Raw genomic sequence first — 13,223 nt, 5'->3', positions numbered from 1 at the left:
TCCCTCAGAAACAGAAAAGAAACTCAAAACCCACAATGTTGAGTAGGAATTGAAGACCTAGTAGTAATATGACAACAGGATACTCACTTTCCAGTGTGGCATTTATCTACCACATGGAGCTGAAATTAAACACCTTATATAAATAATAGACTGGGCATGGTGGATCGCACCTGTAATCTCAACACTTTGGGAGGATGAGACAGGAGGATCTCTTGAGGCCAAGAATTTGAGACCAGCCTGGGCAACACAGCAAGACCCCCATGTCTAAAAAAATGTAAATTATAAAGAAAAAAATATATATATGTGTGTGTGTGTGTCTATGTATGTGTGTGTGTATATATATACATATTTTATTTTTTTCTTATTTTAATATATAAAGTCAGAAAGGAGGAATGAATAAAAAAAGAAAACCACCTTCCTCTCAAGAGGGAAGCAGTAAAAAAGCTTGTCACTTGCTCTGGACCATGCATGGAAAAAGAATCACTCATGAGAAATTAGAGATTTAAGCCTGTTCACGGTAGATGAAAGGATTTCAAGTGCACCTTAACTACACAGGATTGGAAACCAGATCCAAAACTAAGAAAACACGCAGGCCTTGACAAATGAAATATAAAACTGCCTCACAGGAACACCACTCCACCCCAGAATATGTGGAACCTGTTGATGAACTTACAGTCAAAAATGATAAGGCTCAAGAGCCAATAAACCACCCTGAGAAAGAGGGAATTGGCGATAAGACAGAAGTTGGGTGCAGTGGCTCACGCCTGTAATTCCGGTACTTTGGGGGGCTGAGGCAAAAGGATCGCTTAAGGCCAGGAGTTCAAGACAAGCATAGGCAATATAATGGACTTCATCTCTACAAAAAAAAAAAAAAATTAAAAATCAGCCCAGCACGGTGGCACACACCTGTAGTCCTAGCTACACTGAGAGCTGGGTGAGAGGATTGAGGTGGGAGGATTGCTTGAGACTGGGAGGTTGAGGCTGCAGTGAGCCATGATCACGTCACTACACTCCAGCCTGGGTGACAGAGGAAGAGTTTGTCTCAAAAAAAAAAAAAAAAAAAAAAAAGAGTTAGGCCGGGCATGGTGGCTCATACCTGTAATCCTAGCATTTTGGGAGACCAAGGATCACCTGAGGTCAGGAGTTTGAGAGCAGCCTGATCAACATGGTGAAACCCCATCTCTACTAAAAATACTAAATTAGCCGGCGTGGTGGTGCATGCCTGTAATCCTAGCTACTTGGAAGGCTGAGGCAGGAGATTTGCTTGAACCGAGAGGCAGATGTTGTAGTGAGCCGAGATCGTGCCTCTGCATTCCAGCATGGACAAAAAGCGAAACTCCATCTCAAAAAAAAAAAAAAAAAGAAAAAAAAAAAAACAGGAGAGATGAAACAAAAAAGATAATTGACTCCATTGAAAGTACAAATGATAAAGCACTAAGAAAGTTAATGTTAATGGTTTTAAAACGTTTGAAAAGATAATGGATGGAATAGAACATGTAAGTCAAGAAAAGGACATTATGAAATAAAAGGAGATTAAAAAAGAACCAATAGAGATCTATTAAAAATATCATTAATGGAAAAAAAAACTAAAGTAGGCCATTATAACAGATGTATTGTTATTCAAAAATACTCCTTTCTTCTTCCCCTGGGGAGGAATCTAGCCCTGTATCTCACTGATGTTGGGCTGGACCACTGACTTGTTTTGACCAATGGCCTAAATGACAATGCACCCAGTCGTAAGCAGAGGATTTAGGAAGCATTTCAAGCCTCAGTCAGCCCTACTGCCCACCATGAGAACCTCACATCCCAGAGAGGAGCTGCTCTCTTCCTTCAGCCTGGGTCTCAGAGTGAGAAGGTACACAAGGTCAACTTAACATGACCTTGGAGCAGAGACACTGCTCTCCACCTGCAGCCACTGACGTGCAATGTGTGCAAGAAATCGGGATCAGCTGTAAGTCACTGCGGGGGGGGGGGGGGGGGGGTTGTTACACTGAATTATCAAAGCAGAGACTGATCAGTACAGCCAGCTGAAGAGAGAATTCGTGAAATTAAAGATAAAGCTGAAGAAAGCCCAGGGCACAATACAGAGGGAGAAAAATTTAATGGGAAATATATGAAGTTAAGGAGCACAAAAACAGAATTAGAATTTCTGGAAACACTTATAATAAATCTGAGTGTGTAGACTAGAGAAAATAGGGGGTATATTCATTTTCTGTAACCATGAAACAACTTAGGACAAGTTGTTTCATGGCTACAGAATTCTAGAGCAGGACTTAGTGGCTGCTTTAGAGTCCTGGTCTCATGGCTCTCACAAAATGGCTTGCTTCTGCAAAGCCAGTGGGAGAACTTCTTTCCAGTGAGCTTTGACAGAGTCTTATTCGATGTAATGTAATCATGGGAGTCACACCATCCCATGTCTTCACACCCATCATCTTCACAAGTCACACTCACACTCAAGGGGACCCTTCCTTTACAGGGCGTATATACAAGCAGGTAGGAATCCTGGGCCACACCTTGGCATTTTACCTACCACAGGGAAAAAGCAATAACAGAAAATGGACTATGCCTGGCCATGTGCGGTGGTTCACGCCTGTAATCCCACCACTTTGAGAGGCCAAGGCGGGTGGATCATGAGGTCAGGAGATTGAGACCATCCTGGCTAACACTGTAAAACCTGTGTCTACTAAAAATACAAAAAAAAAAAAAAAATTAGCCAGGCGTGGTGGCAGGCACCTGTAGTCCCAGCTACCGGGAGGCTGAGGTAGGAGAATGGCATGAACCCGGGAGGCGGAGCTTGCAGTGAGCCGAGATCGAGCCACTGCACTCCAGCCTGGGCGACAGAGCGAGACTCCGTCTCAAAAAAAAAAAAAAAAAAAAAAAAAAAAGAAAGAAAGAAAATGGACTATGCCTAAGGCATATTCTAGCACTCACACTCTTACGACTATCCTAAAGGATAGCAGGCATTCAGCAGTGCACCAGGGCAACATGGCATTGCCCTTAGAATTCTACAGGCACAGGAAGGTTTTACACTAGAACCACAGAAGGCTGAGTCATGTCTTCGTGCCCAGTCATCACCTTTCTTCCATCCTTCTAGGCCAATCTAATAGCCTACCTCTGGGTCCAAAGTTCCACTTCCATGAAATAAATTGCATGTGTTCCCCACCATTGTAAATATTTTATGTGCAACTCACACGTGTTTTTCAAGTTGTCTTTTCAACTTTTAGGAACACATTAATAGAAATGTTATTTAGATTGTCCCCTTGTCACTCCTTTGCCATTAAAAGACTTCAATTGAGTAATAATGTTGCAAATTCTGGGAAGATAATCTAAAAGCTAATTTAAAGCCCTTTTAAAATTCCTAAAAGCTGAAAAGAGAAATCCATTAGCATTCTTGTTTATTCTACATTTTATTGGCTAATGGGCATCATCTCTATTGTTTTACAGGAACACACACATTTGTTTTGTTTTAATTGATCAGTGGCAGAATACAAATGGTGAACAATAAATCTTAGCTGTTTATTGCTTCTGTGATTCTCTGGAACAGAAGGCGAAGAATGTCTTATGTGCTTATTACACCCGGGCAATATCTCAGATCATTTCCCCAGCTGTGGAACAGATTGTAAACCTCATTTTAAAATTACCTAATGTAGGCCAGGCACGGTGGCCCACACCTGTAATCCCAGCACATTGGGAGGCCCAGGCAGGCAGATCCTTTCAGCCCGGGAGCTCAAGACCAGCCTGGGCAACATAGGGAGACCTCATCTCTACTAAAAATTTAAAAATTAGCTGGGCATGGTTGTGTGCATCTGTAGTCCCAGCTACTGGGGAGGCTGAAGTGGGAGGATTGCTTGAGCCCAGAAGACAGAGGTTGCAGTGAGCCAAGATCACGCCACTGCACTCCAGCTTGGGTGACAGAGTGAGACCCTGTCTCACAAATAAATAATTTATTTATTAAATAATTTTTTTAAATAAAATTACCTAACATAGGCCAGGCATGGTGGCTCATGCTTACAATCCCAGCATTAAAGGCAAGAGGATTGCTTAACCCTAGGAGTTCAAGACCAGTCTAGGTAACACAGGGAGACCCCTATCTCTACAAAAAATTAAAAAATTAGCCAGGCATGGTGGCACATGCCTATAGTCCTAGCTACACAGCAGGCTGAGACAGGAAGATTGCTTGAGCCCAGGAATTCAAGGCTGCAGTGAACCATGATAGCACCACTTCGGTCCATCCTGGGCTATAGAGCCCAATCTCAAAAAAAATAAATAAATAAGTAAATAGGCCAGGCACGGTGGATCACACCTGTAATCCCAGCACTTTGGGAGGGGCCAAGGCTGGCGGATCACAAGGTCAGGAGTTCCAGACCAGCCTGGCCAATATGGTGAAACTCCATCTCTACTAAAAATACAAAAATTAGCCAGGCGTGGTGGCATGCGCCTGTAGTCCCAACTACTTGGGAGGCTGAGGCAGATGAATTGCTCAAACCCACCAGGTGGAGGTTGCAGTGAGCCGAGATCGTGCCATTGCACTCCAGCCAGGGCAACAGGAGTGAAACTCCATCTCAAAAAAAAAAAAAAAAAAAGTAAATAAATAAAATTACCTAATGTATATGTAAATTGACTTAAATGCTCCTAGCATCATTTTAAGAAATAAAAAGTTATTGTGACATTTCTGTGAATACATTTAATTCACAAAATAGCCACCTCTGCCCTTCTCTTCTATCCTTTTGCTAATCATATATCACTGAAAATCATAGATGGTTTTACATAAATGACTATCATACTGAAGGGGTCTGTTTTCTCCACTGTCTCTTTGTGATGATTAATATTATGTGTCAACTTGACCATGGGATACCCAGATATTTGGTCAAACATCATTTCTGGGTATATCTATGAGGACGTTTGTGGAAGAGATTGTCATCTGAAGCTGGGTGCGATGGCTCATGCCTGTAATCCCAGCACCTTGGGAGGCCATGGTGGGCGGATCATTTGAGGTCAGGAGTTTGAAAGCAGCCTGGCCAACATGGTGAAACTCCATCTTTACTAAAAGTACAAAAATTAGCTAGGTGTGGTGACAGGTGCCTAATCCCAGCTACTTGGGAGGCTAAGGCAGAAAAATCGCTTCAACCCAGGAGGCAGAGGTTGCAGTGAGCGGAGATCATGCCACTGCACTCCAGCCTGGGTGACGGGGCAAGACTCTGTCAAAAAAAAAAAAAAAGAGAGAGAAAGAGAGATTAACATCTGAAGTCTGAGTAAATCTGAGTAAAGATCCGGGCAGGGTGCAGTAGCTCACGCCTGTAATCCCAACCCTTTGGGAGGCTGAGGTGGGCAGATTCCCTGAGCCCAGGAGTTAAGGGCTGAAGCAGTCCACCCACCTTGGCCTCCTGAAGTGCTGGGATTACAGGCATGAGCCACTGCAACCAGCTTGCCATGACTCTTCTAATTATTCTTAAATGATGAAAACACTTCAAGTTGCCCCAAGTCCAGAAAATCAATCACAGTTTTGTAATCGATGTGTCCAGTCTAATACAGCACTCCAACTCTTCCAACTTGATGTGAAGTTAAACCTCTCTCCTCCTTCAGCTGTGGCCTGTTGAATGAACGCTAGCCACTTGTACTGGGGAAGGTAGACATGGAAAGATTGTATTCTCCTTAGCTAGACTGCTAATTTAGGCAACCCCAGTTTCTGATACTAATCCCTCATTCTGGGGAAGTGGTGGGGGGAGGAAGAGTCAGAAGGAAAGTTCTTCCTTGATTAAGACAATTGCAATGACCTAAGGCAGGTGATCTACAGGCTTGGTGGGCATTTAAAGCTTACTTCTCTTGAGCCTAGGTGGGATGGTAGTGGTGCGGATGGGAAGTTGGGAAGTAGAGACGCTCCAAGCCCACCCTCATCACTGGAGATATTTCACCTGCAGATTGCTTTCTGCAGGTGGTTACTTATGGCTCTTTCTTCCTGGGGTCCAAAAGGTGCACTTACACGTGATTTGAGATGACCCCAGGCCCCCTCCGTGACCTGTGTGGTCTACCTTTGGTCTCTGGGAGACAATCTCTGCACTCTGTACTCTATCAAACTATGAGACAATGTGCTACATCTCTTTTGCTCCACCATCAGAGGAGCTAGCCAGCAGGTCTCTTGTTCTTTAGATTTCTCAAGCATGCACAATGGTCCACTATGCCTTTCAATCTGTGGGGGGGGGTTGCACATTAAATACTCCAAATGGTCTGCATAAAACCCCTATCTCTAGATGTAGGTTGAAGGGGCAAGGACCTTACACCCCTCTCCCATGGTGGCCAGGAGGGAGGGACTCAAACCCATCATCAACTTTCTAAAAATCATCTTCTAATCTTTATCTTCTTGGCCTCTCCTACCTGTTTCATTGGCCGGATGTGGTCAGTGAGCTAACATGGTTGGAGGACAATGCTGACCTGTTCTCCTGTGATTCCTTTTCCTCCCACTTTGTGTTCTTACCTGACTTTGGAATGCGGCTTCTATTGTCTTAGGCCACAGCTAACACGGAAACTAAAACAGTTCCATTTTAACATCCTGTATTTACATGTGTACTCATATTTCTATCAACTAATTCATTTTTATTTGTTTTCAGAAAAAAACAAACAAAAAAAATGCATTCTGTTGGCTCACAAACTCTAGGAAGCAGGATTTGAACTCTCAATAGTTAAATAACCCCAGAAATGAAGGTTTAAGGGCCAACTATGAAAAGGAGTCATGACAATGGGTGTTGAGGTAGAATGGAAGCTTAGGAGGATACAGGAGCAGGATTCAAAGGCGGAGTCAGAGTTCCTGAGCTACACACCCTACGGCACATTGGACTGAAGTTACAGGTTTTCATTTTCCCAGCCCTGCTTCTCCTTTTCTATGACTGCACTGTGTACCATAAACCCAAACCAGGTCTCTAGGATTTATTTTAGATTCCTCCCTCTGTCTCTCACCTGCTGTATTCAATCAGTCACCAAGTCCCATTAACACTATTTATATACCATCTGTCCCATCTAGCCCCTCCTCCCATCCCCTCTGCCACTACTTTCATTTAGGTTCTCACTAACTTTGACCTGTGCTTTTTTTTTTTTCTTTTGAGACGGAGTCTCGCTTTGTCACCCAGGCTGGCATGCAGTGGTGCTATCTCAGCTCACTACAACCTCCGCCTCCCGGGTTCAGGCCATTCTCCTGTCTCAGCCTCCCGAGTAACTGGGACTACAGGTGCACACCACCACGCCCAGCTAATTTTTGTATTTTCAGTAGAGATGGGGTTTCATCATATTGGTCAGGCTGGTCTCGAACTCCTGACCTCAGATGATCCACTCTCCTCAGCCTCCCAAAGTGCTGGGATTACAGGCATGAGCCACCACGCCCAGTTGATCTGTGCTTTTTTTTAAGATAGGTGAGTAGACTATGCTTATTTGCTAATGGAAAAGAGTCAATAGAGAAGAAGAGGTTGAAAGTATTTGAGGGAAGACAACTGATGAAGCCAAATCCCTAAAAAAGCAGAGATGGAACCTTCAACCAGGGGGAAAAAGACACTCTTAAGCAAGAAAAGAAAATCTTCACTGAGATACCAACTTTCTCACAAAGTTAGGTTATTCAATTTTTAAATGTTAGTATTTTCTGCCTTTTCTGAAATAATATTAGGTAGTAATTTTATTTATTTATTTATTTATTTATTTATTCATTCATTTATTTTGAGACAGGGTCTCACTCTATTGCCCAGGCAGCAGTGTAGTGGCACGATCATGGCTCATTGCAGCCTCGACCTCCTGGGCTCAAGTGATCCTCCTACCTCAGCCTCCCAAGCAGCTGGGACTACAGGTGCATGCCACCACACCTGGTTAATTTTTGTATCTTTTGTAGAGACAGGTTTTCACTATGTTGCCCAGCCTGGTCTCAAACTCCTGGGCTCAAGCTATTAGCCTGCCTCAGCCTCCGAAAGTGCTAGGATTACAGGCGTGAGCCACTGTGCCCAGCCTAGATAGTAATATTTTTAATATCCTTACTTGAAAAAATTTAAATATGGCAAACTTTTAGTCCTTATGTTTTTTTAAAATTTTGCTATTCCTTCAAATCTAAATCCAGTTTCCCAATCTTAAGTATCTGTCTAGCTACTGACCCATCTCTCTCCTTTCTCTATCTTTTCCCTTTCTCCTAAGGGAGAAACATTTTTTTTATTGGCTGTTTACACTTTCCTTGCTTCCTTAACCTCCTTAATCAATCCTACTACAGTCTTCCTTCTACCGGCATATCTCTACTGAAACTGCCTGTGGCTGAGCTCACACTAAGCTCCTAATTGCTAAAGCTGCCGGAAATTTCTTTGTCATAATACATGAAACTAATGACTATTCTTTTCATCTTAAATGTCTATATTCCATTTAATTCCCCAACTTCACTCTCTTCTGATCTTCCTCCTACCCTCTGGCTACTCCTTCTCAGCCTCCTGTTGACTTCTCCTCTATGTCCTCAGGGTTCCATTGTTGAAGGTCTCTCCGCTTCGCACTCCTGGGCTATCTCGGGCATGGCTATTATCATCAGTCTGGGTTCTGACAATTCCTATATAATTATCTCCCACAATATTTACAGCTCTATGAGGTAAATGTTACCTTTTCCCAGAGTTCAAACGCTGCTTTCCAGCTGAAGGAAATGAGGCTAAGAAAACTTAAGTAATCTGCAAGAAGTTCCATCATTAGGGAAGTATTCAGTCCACAACCTTCTGAATCCAGAGGTTATGATTATTTGACTCTAAAGCAATTGTTTTAAGGACAAAATAAGATAATGTATAAACATTTGCAGACTGAAACAAAAGGCTTATATTTTAATGAAATTCAGATATTTTATAGTAAAGAAAATTTTGTAAAGTCCAAATTCCCTTCTCTAATATCGTCTGTGTCTTGCTCTCTCCCTTCTCCCTGAAGTGGTATAGCAAATCAGAATGCATTTCTTTTTTTTCTTTTTTTTTTGGAACAGAGTTTTACTCTGTCACCCAGGTTGGAGTGCACTGGCGCAATCTGGGCTCACCAGAACAAAATTACAGCTAGGAAAGAGGACTAAGTTCCAGTGTTCTATACCACTGTAGGATGACTCTAGTTAATAATAATACATAGTTTCAAATAGCTAGAAGGAAGATATTGAACATATATAGTTTCATATAGCTAGAAGGAAGATGGTGAATGTTTCCGACACGAAGAAATGATAAATGTTTGAGATGATGGATATGCTAATTACTGTGATCTGATCACTATACATTATATGTATCACAATGTCACTATGTACTGCATGAATATGTACAATTATTTGTCAATTTTACAAAGTTTTTAAATAATAATAAAGCCAGAAGCAAGAAATAACCTAATACAAAAAGAAAATATATGACTTCAGCATTTATTAATAATGATAATAATTGATTTAAATAATCCTAGATTGTATCAACAAAAAACTAGGAAACGTGGGAGCTGGAGAAAGAGAGGTAGTAAATGTGCCAACTTTCCCATCTTGCAGAAATAAAGTTAATAAATACCATTTTCTCCTGGCATTGATTAGGGAAAACATGCATATACATGTGAATATATATATATATATATATACACACACGCACACAAACAAAAACATTAGTATATATATATACACACACAAAAACAAAAACCCAAAAGGCAGTAGTAGCGGATATTTAAAATATTAGAACTACCTTCCAAACTATCACAGGGAAAGTGAGCAAATATAATAGTATTATCCAGATAACAAAAGAAACACTCTCAATAGCATAGGCAATTCTTATGATATATTGTTAAATTCTTTTAAAGTAGGTCAAAAAGCAGAATGCATAGAAAAAAGTGTCAATTCTGTAACAACAAAATTAGTACACATATATACTCACACACATTATTGTAGTAAATAAGTATGAAAGTCATACCAAATTGTTAAATGTGGTTATCTCTGGATGGTAGGTTTGGAGGCAGTTTTGATATTCATCTTTAAAGTCCTCTGTATTTTCCCAACCAAAAATGTAAAATAAGGCAATTGCCTGAAATGCTCCTTAACCTTTTTCATAAGCCTATTTATTTATTTAGGGACAGGGTCTTCCTCTAATGCCCAGGCTGGAGTGCAGTGGCATGATCATAGCTCACTGCAGCCTCAACTTCCCTGGCTCAAGCAATCGTCCTGCCTCAGCCTCCCAAGTAGCTGGGACTACAGGTGTGCACCACCACACCTAATTATTTATTATTTATTTATTTATTTATTTATTTTTGAGACATGTTGCCCAGGTGAGTCTGTTGCCCAAGGTGGAGTGCAGTGGCACGATCTCAGCTCACTGCAACTTCCGCCTCCCAGGTTCAAGCGATTCTCGTGCCTCAGACTCCTAAGTAGCTGGGATTACAGGCATGCACCATCACACCCAGCTTATTTTTTTTTATTTTTTATTTTTAGTAGAGATAGAATCTCACTATATTGGCCAGGCTGTTCTCAAAAACTCCTGGCTTCAAGTGACCTGCCCACCTCTGCCTCCCAAAGTGCTGGAATTACAGGCATAAATCACCATGCCCGCATCAATTTTTTAAGAATTTTGTAGATACAAGGTCTCACTATGTTGCCCAAGTCAGTCTCGAACTCCTGAGCTCAAGCGATCCTCCCACCTCAGCCTCCCATAGTACTGAGATTACAGCTGTGAGACACCATGCCTGGCCCATAAGCCTATTTATAAATTTAAATTTATATAAAAACAATTTTAAATATAATACTCTCCAAATACTCTTACCTCCTCTGCCCACATGGTTTCCCAGAAAATATTTAAATGATGATAAAGTATGCTAATGGCGAGTATGACTTTTTTTTTTTTTTCCTGAGACAGAGTCTTGCACTCTCGCCCAGGCTGGAGGGCAGTGGTGTGATCTCAGCTCACTGCAACCTCCACCTCCCAGGTTGAAGTGATTCTCTTGCCTCAGCCTCCCAAGTAGCTGAGATTACAGGTGTGTGCCACCATACCTGGCTAATTTTTGTATTTTTAGTAGAGGCAGGGTTTCACTATGTTGGCCAGCCTGGTCTTGAACTCCTGACCTCATGATCCACCCACCTTGGCCTCTCAAAGTGCTGGGATTACAGGTATGAGCCACCACACCTGGCTGAGAGTATGACTTTTAAAAGAAAAAAATATCATGACTAATTAAATATTATGGGGGAAAGTATTGTTACAAGCAGTTGCTTGACTGTGTGTGTGTGTGTGTGTGTGTGTGTGTGTGTGTGTGTGTGTGTGAAAAGTAAAGTCTTGCTATGTTGCCTAGGCTGGTCTCAAACTCCTTGGCTCAAGCGATCCTCCCGCCTCTGCCTCCCTAAGTGGCAGGATTACAGGCATGAGCCACCATAGCTGGCTAGCTTGAAAATTTAAAGCAAGATTTCATGAGGCATTAATCACACACTCTCCAAAAAAGGGGGCAAAGGTGGGAAGGGGCAAACATTCTGTCAACATTCCTAAGCTGCAGACCAGGCAGGTGACCCCTGCCAAGAGAATGGCTGAGGGCCAGTTGCTTTCTGTACTGGGCCCAAAGTAGAGCCTTTCAAAGTGTTTACAAAGGTTTTCTATGAACCTCCTAATTCAGAGAATAGCCTTTGCCTTTGGGGATATGGAAACAAATGCACTGGAAGAATGGTAGTGAAAGAGAAAGAGAGCCTTCTCCAGGTGCAAGACTTTCTCCTAGGGTAGAAGTGGTAAGATTCCATTGTAATGAGGCAACTGTTCACTCCTTCACGTAAGAAAGTTTAATATTAACCAAGCATAATAAATAACAAAGGCAAAAAGAAGCAGATTAAAATGTATAAATTCTGGCCGAGCCTGTAATCCCAGCACTCTGGGAGGCCGAAGCGGGCTGATCACCTGGGGTCAGGAGTTCAAGACCACCCTGGACAACATGGTAAAACCCTGACTCCACTAAAAACACAAAAAAATTAGCCAGGCATGGCACCTGTAACCCCGGCAACTTGGGAGTCTGAGGCAGGAGAATCGCTTGAACTTGGGAGGCAGAGGTTGCAGTGAGCCGACACTGCACCACTGCACTCCAGCCTGGGCAACAAGAACGAAACTCCATCTCAAAAAAAAAAAAAATCTATATCTATATAAGATAGATAGATAGATAGATATAAAAATTCATGGAACTGAAGGTAAAATTTGGACTACTGCTAAATTGTTAGATTTGTCCTAGATTAAGAAATATTTTGTATAGAACAATGACTCTCGAACCTGCCAGACTAATGTTCATTTTTAAAACAAATATTTTGTGAGCTACCCCTTTTATATTTTGAAGTGAAATTAATAGAAAATATAGCCAAATACATACATACTTTAAAAACAAAACAATGCAACTTCCTAATTATAACATAAAGGAGACATAAAGTAAATTCTAATAAAGTAGTATACATTTTAATTTACATAAAGTAAATTCTAATAAAGTAGTACACATTTTAATTTATAGCTGCTCTGGCAGGATGATGACACTAAAAGACAGAACTCCTAAAAAGCCTCGAATAAAAAGTTATCGTGCAGTAAAGAATCACTTGCAAAGTGCAGTGGCTCATGTCTATAATTCCAGCACCTTGGGAGGCCAAGGCAGGCGGATCACTTGAGGTCAGGAGTTCGAGACCAGCCTGGCCAATATGGCAAAACCGTATCTCTACTAAAAATACAAAAATTAGCCGGGTGTGGTGGTATGCGCCTGTAGTCCCAACTACTCCAGAGGCTGAGTCAGGAGAATGGCTTGAACCTAGAGGTTGTGGTGAGCTGAGATCGCGCCACTGCACTACAGCTGGGTGATAGAGCAAGACTCTGTCTCAAAAAAAAAAAAAAAAAATGCAATGGAGAGTGTGCAAATTTGTCATATTATAGATGTCTTGTAAATCACCAAAAGTTTATGAAATTATTTTTTTAAATGTATGTTTAAGGACATCTTGATTATTAAGGATTCATTCTGCTTTGGAACACAATTTTTATTTTTTAACCATTCAACATTTATTATGTCCTACTATGAGCTATCCCTGGGGATACGGAGATGAAAAAAAAAACCATGCTTCCTACTCTCAAGGAGCTCACAGTCTAATGAGGGAGACTGACAAATAATTAGACAATGACAATACAATGCACTAAGTGCTGTGATTGAGGGAAATTTTGAGAACAGGTTGGTAGGAGGTAACACCTGAATTGTCTTGAAGTTCATGTATGAGATATAAAAAC

Source organism: Nomascus leucogenys, chromosome 8, assembly GCF_006542625.1.
Source record: "Nomascus leucogenys isolate Asia chromosome 8, Asia_NLE_v1, whole genome shotgun sequence".
In the NCBI taxonomy this organism is placed as follows: Eukaryota; Metazoa; Chordata; class Mammalia; order Primates; family Hylobatidae; genus Nomascus; species Nomascus leucogenys.
The sequence above is the reverse complement of the archived record's forward strand: the minus strand, read 5'-3'. Positions refer to the sequence as shown.